This window comes from Macaca nemestrina, chromosome 5 (genome assembly GCF_043159975.1).
Source record: "Macaca nemestrina isolate mMacNem1 chromosome 5, mMacNem.hap1, whole genome shotgun sequence".
In the NCBI taxonomy this organism is placed as follows: Eukaryota; Metazoa; Chordata; class Mammalia; order Primates; family Cercopithecidae; genus Macaca; species Macaca nemestrina.
The window spans coordinates 176,730,994-176,743,967 of NC_092129.1; the positions used below are offsets into that span (position 1 = coordinate 176,730,994).

General features: G+C 43.9%; 1 long non-coding RNA gene across 1 annotated transcript; it reads left to right on the forward strand.

The window, feature by feature from the left end:
• The first annotated feature begins 7,786 nt into the window (after positions 1-7,786).
• LOC105487386 (uncharacterized) lies at positions 7,787-11,587 on the forward strand. Its single transcript, XR_011623169.1, has 2 exons — positions 7,787-8,168; positions 11,089-11,587. It is a non-coding gene; the product is annotated as an uncharacterized lncRNA (long non-coding RNA).
• The last annotated feature ends 1,387 nt before the right edge of the window (positions 11,588-12,974 follow it).

The window sequence follows — 12,974 nt, forward strand, 5'->3', positions numbered from 1 at the left end:
TATTACTGAACTCCAGCCCGGACAACAGAGTGAGACCTTGTCTATGTTGCGAGTGATCTGCTCTCATGAATGGATTAATGCCATTATTGAGACAGTGGGTTCACTTATTCCTGTTCTCTTTCTCTCTCTCTTTGCCCTGCCACTGTTCACTATGGGATGACACAGCTAGAAGATCCCTGGCCGGGCACAATGGTTCACACCTGTACTCCTAGCACTTTGGGAGGTGGAGGCGGGTGGATCGCTTGAGCCCAGGAGTTTAAGACCAACTTTAGCAACCTGGTGAAACTTCATCTCTACCAAAAATACAAAAATTAGCCAGTCTCATAACTCAGTCTCTAAATAGATAGATAGATAGCTGATTGATAGATAGATAGATATTTTTTATTTTTTTTAATTTTATTTCATTTTATTTGAGATGGAGTCTCCCTCTATTGCCCAGGCTGGAGTGCAGTGGCATGATCTTGGCTCACTGCAACCTCTGCCTCCTAGATTCAAGTGATTCTTCTGCCTCAGCCTCCTGAGTAGCTGGGATTAGAGGCATGTGCCACCAAGCCTGGCTAATTTTTTTTTTTTTTTTTTTTTCAGTACAGATGGGGTTTTGCCATGTTGGCCAGGCTGGTATCGAATTCCTGACCTCAGGTGATCTGCCCGCCTCGGCCTCCCAAAGTGCTAGGATTACAGGTATAGGTCACCACACCTGGCCTAAGAGATAGATTTTTTTTTTTTTTTAAAGAAGAAGATCTTGAAAGATGCCAGCCCCTCAATCTTGGACTTCCAAGCCTCCAGAACTCTGAGGAGAGAAATTTCTGTTCCATATAAATTACCCAGTCTGTGGTATTTTGTTATAGTGGCACAGAACAGACTAAGAAAACCAGAACTGCCAAGTAAGTGTCTGCCCTGGGAAGGCAGGGACCTTGTTTCTCTTTTTTACCTTTATATTCCTAGCACCCAGCACAGCACAATGCTAGCACATAGCAGATGCTCAGGCAAAAACATGAAGCAAATGTCAAATAAGTGAATGAATAAAGGAATGAGCAAATGCATGTTCTCCCTTTTGCCCTTTTTGTCTCTTGCCAGGATAAAACAGATTCCTAACAGACCTCCCCATTCCCCTGTCCAATTTATTTTCCACATTTGGGTTAGAATGATCATTCTGAGAAAAAAAAAAAATGTAATCATGACATGCCCTGGTATAAAACCGATGTCTGTGCATTTCTAACAAGATAAATTACAGACTTGGCATAGGTTCAAGGCCCTCCATGAATGAGCTCCTGTCCACCTCTTCTCTTATCCTCCCACCCCACTCTAACACTCAACTCCAGCACTACTGAGTGATTCTTGGTTCTTCCCACAAATTGGCTCCCTCGGCACTGAGACGTTGCACATGCTCCTCCTCCCTTTCTCCTCCGCCGGGCCCACTCACTGATCTTCAGGACTCAGTTTAGGAGTCATGTCTCGCGAGGAGCCACCTCTGAGCTCTCAGTTCCCTGGCGAACAGAAGTAGGTCCCTCTCTATGGCTCCTATTGCCCCACATGCCTTCAATGGGCCTCCAGTCGTAGCACTCATCAGCCTGTAGATGCCCAGCCTGAGATTCAGTTCCATTGCTTTTGAGAATTCAAAGGCAAAGTCTTTCTTCTTCTTCTTCTTTTTTTTTTTTTTTTACATTTTCTTTTGCTTTTGCTTCTTTATTTCTTTTCACATTCGAAAAAGCTGGGTAGCCCTCGCAATACCTTCAGTCTCTCTCACTTCCCCTAACCCTACTGGGAAAGTTTCTCAGGCCTTCAGGCAGGCAGGAACTGCAGCATTTATCTGGTTATCTTTTACTGACTAATAATCTTTGTTTATTTTCCTGGTGAATTTTGTTCATTTATGGACATACCTGTATACATTTCTACCATTGTATTTTGCCCCACCTTTCAGGGGTTTTTTTGTTTGTTTGTTTTTTGTTTTTTTTGAGACGGAGTCTCCCTCTGTCACCCACACGGAATGCAGTGGCACCATCTCAGCTCACTGCAACCTCTGCCTCCCAGGTTCAAGCGATTCTCCTGTCTCAGCCTCCTGAGTAGCTGGGACTACAGGCATGCACCACCATACCCGGCTGATTTTTGTATTTTTAGTAGAGACGGGGTTTCACTATGTTGGCCAGGCTGTTCTCAAACTCCTGACCTCAGGTGATCCAGCTGCCTTGGCCTCCCAAAGTGCTGGGATTACAGGCGTGAGCCATGGCACGTGGCCTTTTGATTGTTTTTCCTCTTTTGAACTGGGGTTTTTTCCCCACCCCACTCTCCCGTTGCAATTCTGGAAATTCTTGGTTACCAGATACTGCCAGGGCAGGTATCAGCTCCTATAGATGCTTATTCCAACGCAGTCCCATTTTCACGTGGCTTCCAGAGCAAAAAATACTACCTTAACTTTCCCATAAGCCATGAAGAGCAAAGTCTTTCAATCCCAGCACAGTGGCTTGAGTGAGAAGAGTAACAGAAGAAGTGACATTGTTAACAAAGAGCTATTTTCCAAGGGTTTTGAGGGCAATTGGGATCGCGGATAGCAGTCCTGTGTTAATATCTCAGCAGCCACATTACACTGAACGTCTGTGGTGAGAGAGAACCGGACAGGCACCGGCAACAGGGAGGAGGGGTGGCGCCCTGCTAGACTCAAGATGAGGCTAACCATGAATGAAGAATAATAATTAACTTCACTTTCTGCACCTTAACCTTCATCCTACCTTTAAAGTGTAACTAGGAAATTATACACATTTTACTATATTGTTTATTCTAGCAGTCAAAATTTGGGGCCTAGATTGTTTTTCATAGAATAATTCTATTTTTAAACATTGGTATTTAAAAGAACCCAGACATGGCCAGGTGTGGTGGCTCACACCTGTAATCCCAGGACTTTGGGAAGCTGGGGCGGGTGGATCACTTGAGGCCAGGAGTTTGAGACCAGCCTGGGTAACATGGCAAAACCCTATCCCTGCCAAAAATACAAAAGTAAACTGGCTGTGATGGAACGCACCCTGGGCCCAGCTACTCGGGAGGCTGAGGCACGAGAATTGCTTGAACCCAGGAGGCAGAGGATGCAGTGAGTCGAGCTTGTGCCATTGCACCTCAGCCTGGGCAACACAGCAAGACGCTGCCTCAAAAAAAAAGAAACAAAGAACCCAGACACTTCTCAATAACATTCATTAGGATGGCTACTAGCAAGATCCAAAACAAAGCAAACAGAAAATAACAAGTTTTGATGAGGATATGAAAAAATTGGAACTAAAACAGTATAGTGATTCCTCAAAAAATTAAAGATAGAATTATCACAAGGTCAGGAGATTGAGACCATCCTGGCCAACATGGTGAAATCCCATCCCTACTAAAACACAAAAAATTAGCCAGGTGTGGTGGTGCATGCCTGTAGTCCCAGCTACTTGGGAAGCTGAACCAGGAGAATCACTTGAATCCAGGAGGCGGAGGTTGCAGTGAGCCGAGATTACACCACTGCACTCCAGCCTGGCAACATAGCGAGACTCCGTCTCAAAAAAAAAAAAAAAAAAAAAGAATTATCAGGCCAGGCATGGTGGCTCATGCCTGTAACCCTGACACTTTGGGAGGTCAAGGCAGGAGGATCAGTTGAGACCAGGAGTTCAAGATCAGCCTGGACAATGTAGCAAGATCCTATTTCTTTAAAACAAAAACAAAAACAAAAGATAGCTGGGTATGGTGGCATGCACCTGTAGTCACAGCCACTTGGGAGGCTGAGACAGAAGGACCCCTTGAGCACAGGTCAAGGCTGCAAGGAGCCAGGATGGTGTTATTGCACAATCGAGCCTGTGTATGAAAGTGTGAGACCCTATCTTAAAAAAAAAATTACTTTTGATTTAGCAATTTCATTTCTGGGTATAAACCCCACACAATTGAAAGCAGGGACTGGAACACACACTTGCAGGGACTGGAACACACACTTGCTATACACCATGTTCATGCAGCATTTTTCATGGTAGCTAAAATGTGGAAGTAACCCAAGGGTCTACCAACAGAAAAATGGATAAACAAAACATGGTACACATGTATCATGGAATATAAAGTCACTGGCCTTACAAAGGAAGGTAATTCTGACACATTATTACATGTATGAACCTTGAGGATATATGATAAGTGAAACAAGCCAACTGCAAAGTACCATAGGATTCCACTTATAGGAGGTATCCTGAGTAGGCAAATTCACAGAAACAGAAAGTAAAAGGGTGGTTACCAAGGGCCGTGGGGAGGGGAATGCAGTTTCAGTTTGGGAAGATGAAGTTATGGAGATGGATGGTGGTGACGGTTGTACCACAAGGTACATGTACTTTGTATTACTGTACTGTACACCTAAAAATGGCTAAGATGGTAAATTTTATGTTATGTGTATATTCTGCAAAAGAACAAGAACCCAGAATTGGTTCCCCTTGTGAAGCAAGTGACGGATGGAAACTCAGGGGATTCCAACATTTAAGGTTCAGGCGGAGGAAGCAGACTCTGTAAAAGAGGCTGGGAAGGGGCAGTTAGAGGTACGAGGAAGACTCAGAGCAAGAAATCATGCACTCTAAAGATCTCCAAAGAAGAGGGCAAGGTCAAGTGTGTCAAATGCCTTGGAGAGGTTCGGCGAGATGAGGATTGAGAAGTGGCCACAGAGTTTGGCAAGGATAGTTTCAGCAGACAGATGAGGGGGGCAGTGGGCTGACTGCAGTAGGAGTGGGTGGAGCCGTGGGAGGTGGGGAAGAGACTTCAAGTCAATGAAGTGAGGAGGCCAAAGCCATCCTTGATGGTAGAGAAGTGTCGAAGCCAGCCAGGGGTGGGTCGATGGAAAGACAGACTGAGTCCATGGCTGCAGGAGGAGAATGCTAGTAGTTAAAAAGGTGAGACCCAGCTAGGGGAACAGAAATGTTTAGGGGTTAAAGACGAGTGCTTCTGGCTGGTAAAGGATCCTGAACCACCAAGCGCATTCATTTCTGTTGCCCTTATTAATCTTAAGCATTGATTATATTCACCCAGACAGGAAGCAAGAGTTCTCTAAGTGTTATTTAAGTGACCGGTGAACAGGAATTATTGAGCACTTACTATGGGCCATGTGCTGGAGTTACAAATGTAAATAGGTGCCTGCTCTTGAGTATCTCATATCCTTTGAAATACCTGCATCGAAAAAGGCAGAGTAGGCCAGGTGCGGTGGATCACACCCATAATCCCAGCACTTTGGGAGGCCGAGGCGGGCAGATCACCTGAGATCGGGAGTTCAAAACCAGTCTGATCAGCATAGAGAAACCCTGTCTCTGCTAAAAATACAAAATTAGCTGGGCATGGTGGTGTATGCCTGTAATCCCAGCTACTCAGGAGGCTGAGGCAGGAGAATCACTTGACTCAGGAGACGGAGGTTATGGTGAGCCAAGATCATACCATTGCACTCCAGCCTGGGCAACAAGAGTGAAACTCCATCTCAAAAAAAAGACAGAGAAAACCTGGATTAATTTCCAAAGCATAAAAAACAGTAAGGAATGAATAATACTAATTTTATAATCTGAGAAAAGATGCTATTTTTCGAATGCAAAAGAAAATATCAAAAAGAGGCACAATACCGGGAATGGTGGCTCATGCCTGTAATCCCAGCACCTTGGGAGGACAAGGCAGGAGGACTGCTTGAGCCCAGGAGTTACAGGCCATCCTGGACAACACAGCAAGACCTTGTCTCTACAAAATATAAAAAAAAATTAGTTGGGCATGATGACATGCACCTGTGGTCCCAGCTACTCGGGAGGCTGAGGTGGGAAGATCACTTGAGCCCAGGAGTTTGAGGTTATAGTGAGCCTGTGATAGGTTTTGCTCTGGGAGCTGCACATTTGCAACCACTTCCTCAATAGTGTCATTCACAGACATTTTATTTTGTGCTTGTGTCTAAAAATTACTTTGAGAGTCATAGTCACCTCCATCGCTACGTGTTGACACATGTGTGACAGCCAATCTGCTGTTTAATAACGTCTTTCTGCAATTACCCCTCCCACAGTGCGGCTGGGGGACGTGGATACGCGGTCCCCCCTCACAGCAGAACAGGGACGTGGGAAACTCGTGCTCTTTTCAGGCATGGGTGGGAGTGCCCGGGCTCTGACTCATCCATGCACCAAGCTGCTTTATCTCGTCCTCCCTCGCCCTACGCCCTCCCCATCCCTTCCTCTGTAGAAGAGAGGAGCTGAGATAAAAGTGGGCACACTGATCCCCAGCTGCGAGGAAGCTGCGGAATTAGGAGCCCGCCTGGAACTCACAGCGCGACCCTGATAAGCTTCGCGCATGCGCCATGACGTTCATCCCAGATTTTCGGAGCCCTTTGGAAGCACTAATTTAGGAATCCTCCTGCAGGCCCTAGGAAGTGATCTGGGCTTGTCAAAGTGGAGAAAACTGTGGCGCAATGGGGCCCAAGGTCATGATGAGTATCTTGCAAGGGGATGCTCCTCCAAGAACTCAGGACTTACGTGTTATTTTTTAACCCTTCCATCCTCATCCTTCTTCCTGTTATTTTCTGGAATTCAGCTCATATTTTCAATGAGTACAGGAAACAGAGTAACAATTCAGTACAAAATATCCATAAACAGCAACCCACTCATTCCAGACAGCCCAGACAATCTATGTTCCAGCGGCTTTTAGCAAAGCTTTTCCTCCTTAACTCTGCTAGGAGTATCTGATCTCTCAGGTTTAATTTCTTACAGTGCCAGCACTCTTTTGGAAGGCCATTGACTCATGTTGTAAGACTCAGTGTTTCCCAAACTTAAATGTGCATAAAAGTCACTTGGGATCTTATTAAGCTGCAGCACCTGATCCAATAGATCTGGGTGGGGCCTGAGGTTCTGGATGTGGAAGAATCTCTCAGAGACTGCTGCTAGTCCACGGACTACAATTTGAGTGGCAAGGAGCTGGATCTAGGAATCCACCTGTAGACCATACCCCTCTTGATAAATGACATCTGGAGCCTCACAGTTCCTCCCTCACTTTCAGCTTTCTGGAAGCTTAATTATTCTGCACCTTAAATTATTCCAAGTTTAATCCTTTGACTCTTTTGAGTCTTGCAAACCACGCTAATGTTAGCATATCACAGCACTGTATAGAGGTAAGAAAATCATGTTTGTTTAAAAGCCTGTACTGGCCGGGCGCAGTGGCTCAAGCCTGTAATCCCAGCACTTTGGGAGGCCGACACGGGCGGATCACGAGGTCAGGAGATCGAGAACATCCTGGCTAACACGGTGAAACCCCATCTCTACTAAAAAATACAAAAAACTAACCGGGCGAGGTGGCGGGCGCCTGTAGTCCCAGCTACTCAGGAGGCTGAGGCAGGAGAATGGCGTAAACCCGGGAGGTGGAGCTTGCAGTGAGCTGAGATCCGGCCACTGCACTCCAGCCTGGGTGACAGAGCAAGACTCCATTTCAAAAAAAAAAAAAAAAACAAAAAGCCTGTACTAACTTGGGAAACAGTATTTAACTTGGGAAATAATATTATCTCTGATTGCACTCCACACAATTAATAGACATGCTCCTTTGAAGAGTAGCACCAGGTATAATTGTTTGCTAAGCAACATTCCAATGCAATAGACTGAAAAAAGAACAAAATTAGGAGGTAATTTGGGAGTGAAGAGAAAAATTATCTTTCAAAACAACCATCCAGTGTATCCAAGTACATAGTCCAGGTATCTAAGAGGTTTTACAATATCGTTACAGTGTCCAACATGACCTTTCACCTCCACTGTGTCGTTTATGGGCCCCGCAGTTGTCATGGCAACACTGATAACCAGCTTCTCAATGCCCAAGGAATGCCAGAGTCATCAAAGCAATCTCATTTTTTTAAGTCTTCCAGCCTGTCACTCTATAAACTAAGAGGCAGTTGAGGCTCGGAGGCACACTTTCTAAATAAGAGGGTAAATGGCAAAACAGGAGCCTCCCCGGACTAAAGACCTCAAGGCCCAGAACAGGAGACCATTACCAAAGGAGGAGCCTCGGTTGTGCCCCTCTGGCTCAGATACCACCTGTGTGGCCTCTAGGATAAGGACAGCGTTTGCATCCGGCAGCATCTTACTGCCCACCAGCACCTCCTGAGATGAGTCTACATGGGGAGGACCACGGAGACCAGGGTTATCAACTCATCCATCATGTTCCACCCCAAGGTAGGTGGAAGAGAAGGAGGAGGCTGAGGGGTGAGTAAGCAGCTCTCTTGGCTCTGGTTTCATCTGTACAGCAGATTTTCATTCTCTGCACAAACTCCTACAGCCCGATAATATAAAACTTCACTTAGTTCTTTAGTATTGGGAAATATTTCACCTGTACAGAAAAGTGCAGCTAATATTGCAAATATGTCTGTGCCAGCTTTATCAAACATGAATTTTGTTTAAAAGAAACAAACCTGTATGGGTATTGTTAATATTCTCTGGGTGTCCCTTCCAATCCTCTTTCTCTTCCTCTTTCCACAGCTAACTACTATCTTGACTTTACTATTTATCATTCCCATGCATATTTTATGCTATTGCTTCATATGTTATATGATAATAAAAACGTGTTATTGTTTTGCATGACTTTATAGAAACAGTATCACACTGTATACATCCACTTGCAAACTTGATTTTTTTCATTCAACATCATGTTAGTGAGATATATCCATGTTAATACATGTAACTAGTTCATTCTTTTTTTTTTTTTTGAGAAGGAGTCTCGCTCTGTCACCCAAGCTGGAGTGAGTGGCACAATCTCAGCTCACTGCAGCCTCTGCCTCCCTGCAACTTCTGCCTCCCGGGTTCAAGGGATTCTCCTGCCCCAGCCTCCCGAGTAGCTGGGATTACGGGCGCCCGCTACCATGCCTGGCTAACTTTTGTATTTTTAGTAGAGGTGGGGTTTCACCATATTTGCCAGGCTGATCTCGAACTCCTGACCTCAAGTGATCCACCCTCCTCAGCTTCCCAAAGTGCTGGGGTTACAGGTGTGACCCACCACGCCCCATAGAGTTCATTCATTTTTATTTGCTGAACAGTAATCCACTATATGAAGGAAAATGATTGACTTATTCATTCTCCTATTCAAGGGCATTTAAATTTCTTATTCTTTGGAGTCTAATTTGCAAACCATGCTAATGTTAGCACATCAAAGCACTGTATAGAGGGAAGAAAGTCATACTTGTTTAAAGCCTATGCAAACTAAGGAGGCAGTATTATCTCTGATTGCACTCCACATAATTAATAGGCATGCTCTAATGGATAAGTTAATGCTTAAATTTTTCACTCTTCCAAATAAAGTGTTCATGAACATACTTGTAAATGTCTCCCTGTGCTCATGTCCCCAAGTTTCTTACCTAGGAGTGGAATTGTTGGGACACAAAATAGGCATATCTTTAACTCAACTAGATGCCATCCTCCCTGGAGTTCTCAGTGTTCCTGAAACTTCTGGACCCTTTAAGGTCCAATTAATTTGCTCTTCCAACATGCACCAACTCACACTTCCGCCAGCAGTAGTGAGAGTAACTATCTCCTATCTCTCCAGATCTTCACCAACACTTAGAATAGTCAGACTTTTTGTTTTCTGGTAGTCTAGTGGAAAGCAAATGCCATCCCTACCCCTTTTATAAATTTATGTATTTTATTTTATTTTGTCTTTCTCTCTTTTTTTTCGAAGCAGGGTCTCACTCTGTTGCCCAGACTGGAGTGCAGTGAAATGAACACGGCTCACTGCAGCCTCAGCCTCCCAGGCTCAAGCAATTGTCTCAAAGTAGCTGGAACTACAGATGCACACCACCACACCCAGCTAATTTTTGTGTTTTTTATAGAGACAGGGTTTCGCCATGTTGCCCAGACTGATCTAGAACTCCTGAGCTCAAGCAATTTGCTTTCCTCAGCCTCTCCAATGTGTTGGGATTGTAAGCATGATGCACTGTGTCCAGCGTATTTATTTCTCTATTTTTAATTTTTGCAGCTTTATACTTTGTCAAGGCATACTTGACAAATAAAAATTGTCTATATTTAAGTTATACAACATGATATATATGGTAAAATGATTACCACTATCAAGCTAATTAACATATCCATCAACTCAAATGGTTATCCTTGTATGTATGGTGAGAACACTTAAGATCTATTCTCACAAATGTCAAGTGTACAATACAGTATTATTAACGATGTCAGCATGCTGTATATATGGTTTCCATCCTCCACTTTTTAAAAACAGCTTTGTTGAGATACAATTTATATACCATACAGTTTACCCATTGAAGGTGTATAATTCAGTGACTTTTAGTATATTCACAGAGTTATGCGTCCATCACCACAATTAATTGTAGAATATTTTCATTACCCCCAAAAGGAATTTCATTCCTCTTAGCTGCCACCTGCAATTCCTCTCCTCTCCTGAAGCCTCCCCTGCCTTAGGCAACCACTGATCCACTTCCTATTGCTATAGATTTGCCTGTTCTGGACTTTTTATATAAGTAGAATTATATTTTCATTTTCTTTACAAATTCCTATAACCTGAAATGTAACACATCACACATCTTTTTTTAAATATTAGGAAATATTTCAGTATTTTATTGGTACTTATATTAATTTGAATTTGCATTTCCCTAATTGCTAGCTAAGTCTAGCAATGTTTTCAAATGTTTATTGGCCATTTGGAATTCCTTTTTTCTTTTTTTTTGGAGACAAGGTCTCACTCTGTCACCCAGGCTGGAGTGCAGTGGCACAATCTTGGTTCACTGCAACCTCTGCCTCCCAGGCTAAAGTGATCCTCTCACCTCAGCCTACTGAGTTGCTGGGACTACAGGCCCACACCACTACACTGGGCTAGTTTTTGTATTTTTAGTAGAAGCGGGATTTCACTATGTTGGCCAAGCTGGTCTCGAACTCCTTACCTCAGGTGATCCACCTGCCTCAGCCTCCCAAAGTGCTGGGATTCCAGGCAGGAGCCACCGCGCCCGGCCTCCTCTTCTACAAAGTGCCAATTTACATTCTTTTATCCAATTTTTGATAGGATTGCTTACCTTCTCCTTATTTGTAGGAATTAGCTAATTAATCATATATTAATCCTTTTTGGTTATATATGTTGCAGTTCTTGTTGGAAGGCCATCCTCCCTGGAGCTCTCAGTGTTCCTGAAACTTCTGGACCTTTCTGAGAAACAGAGAGTGACATGCTAAAAAGATAAAGAATGCCTCCTTTTCTCCAGAACCATTTGCTTGCATTCCAAAGGATTACAAAACCCCAGAGACCTTCCTCTCCTTCCCCAGGATGGATTTGTGTTTGCCTTGGAGATCAAAGGCTTTCTCTCTGCCTCCAGAGTGGGTGAGAGTCCCAGACGCGCCAGCAGCATCTGGCTGTGCTCTGAGATGCATCATTTCCAAGCTCTTGCCTGTGGTATGGAGGCCTGTATGTGCAGGGTACATCTGGGTCACACTGTGCTGCCCTGTGGGAAATTGAGGGATGGGGAATTGGCAATCGGACTGCTAGTCAAGCAAGTAATTGGTTTGTTTTCTGATCCAGAAACCTTGTGTTTCCAGATGGGATAAATCAACGAATATAGATATAAAAACCAAACAGATGTCTTCTCCTAGCCCATAGCTTGTCTTTTCCCATTGTTTGTGTTGTCTTTTTAAAACTGTGGTGGCAAAATGCACACACATAAAATTTACCATCTTAACTTTTTCTTTTTTTCTTTTCTTTTTTTTCTTTTTTTTTTTTTTTTTTTTTTTGAGACTTGCTCTGTCGCCTAGGTTGGACTGTAGTGGTATCATCTTGACTCACTGCAACCTCCACCTCCCATGTTCAAGTGATTCTCGTGCCTCAACCTTCTGAGTAGCTGGGATTACAGGCCCACACCAGCACATCTGGCTAATTTTTGTTTTTTTAGTAGAGACGAGGTTTCACCATGTTGGCCAAGCTGGTCTTGAACTCCTGACTTCAGGTCCTTAGAGTAGTCAAACTCATAGAGAGAGAAAGTAAAATGATGGTTGCCAGGAGACTGGGGGGGAGGAAAGAAAGGGGAGTTAGTGTTTAATGAGGACAGTTTCTATTTGTGAAGAAGAAAAAATTCGGGAGATCCGAATCTCCCGAATTCGCCGCCTCAGCCTCCCAAAGTGCTGGGATTACAGGTGTGAGCCACCGCGCCCAGCCTTAACTATTTTTAACTGCACAGTTCAGTGGCATTATGTACATTCACAATTTTGTGCAACCAACACTACCATCCATCTCCCGAATTTTTTCTTCTTCACAAATAGAAACTGTCCCCATTAAACACTAACTCCCCTTTCTTTCCTCCCCACAGTGCCCTGGCAACCATCATTTTACTTTCTCTCTCTATGAGTTTGACTACTCTAAGGACCTGATTGAAGTGGAATGACAGTATTTGTCCTTTTGTGTCTGGCTTATTTCACTAAGCGCAGCGTCCTCAAGGTTCAACCATGTCGTGGCATGTGTCAGAATGTCCTTGCTTTTTAAAAAATTGTGGTAAAATATACATCACATAAAATTTATGTCTCAATCATTTTGAAGTGTACATTTCAGGGGCATTAAGTCCATTCACACTATGGTGCTACCATCTCCACCAGCTATCCACAGAACTCTTTTTCATGTCGCAAAACTGAAACTGTAACATTAAATGATAACTCCCCATTCTCCCTTCCCCCAGCTCATTTCTTTTTAAGGCTGAATAATTTTATTTTTATTTTTTCAGAAATAGGGTCTCTCTGTTGCCCAAGCTGGAGTGCAGTGGTGCGATCATAGCTCACTGCAGCCTTATCTTCCCCGGTTCAAGCAGTCTTCCTGCCATGTCTCCCAAGTAGCTGGGACTACAGGCATGCACCACCACACCTGGATTTTTTTTTTTTTTTTTTTTTTTTTTAGACAGCGTCTCACTCTATCGCCTGGGCTGGAGTGCAGTGACATGATCTCAGCTCACTACAACCTCTGCCTCCTGGGTTCAAGCGATTCTCTTGTCTCAG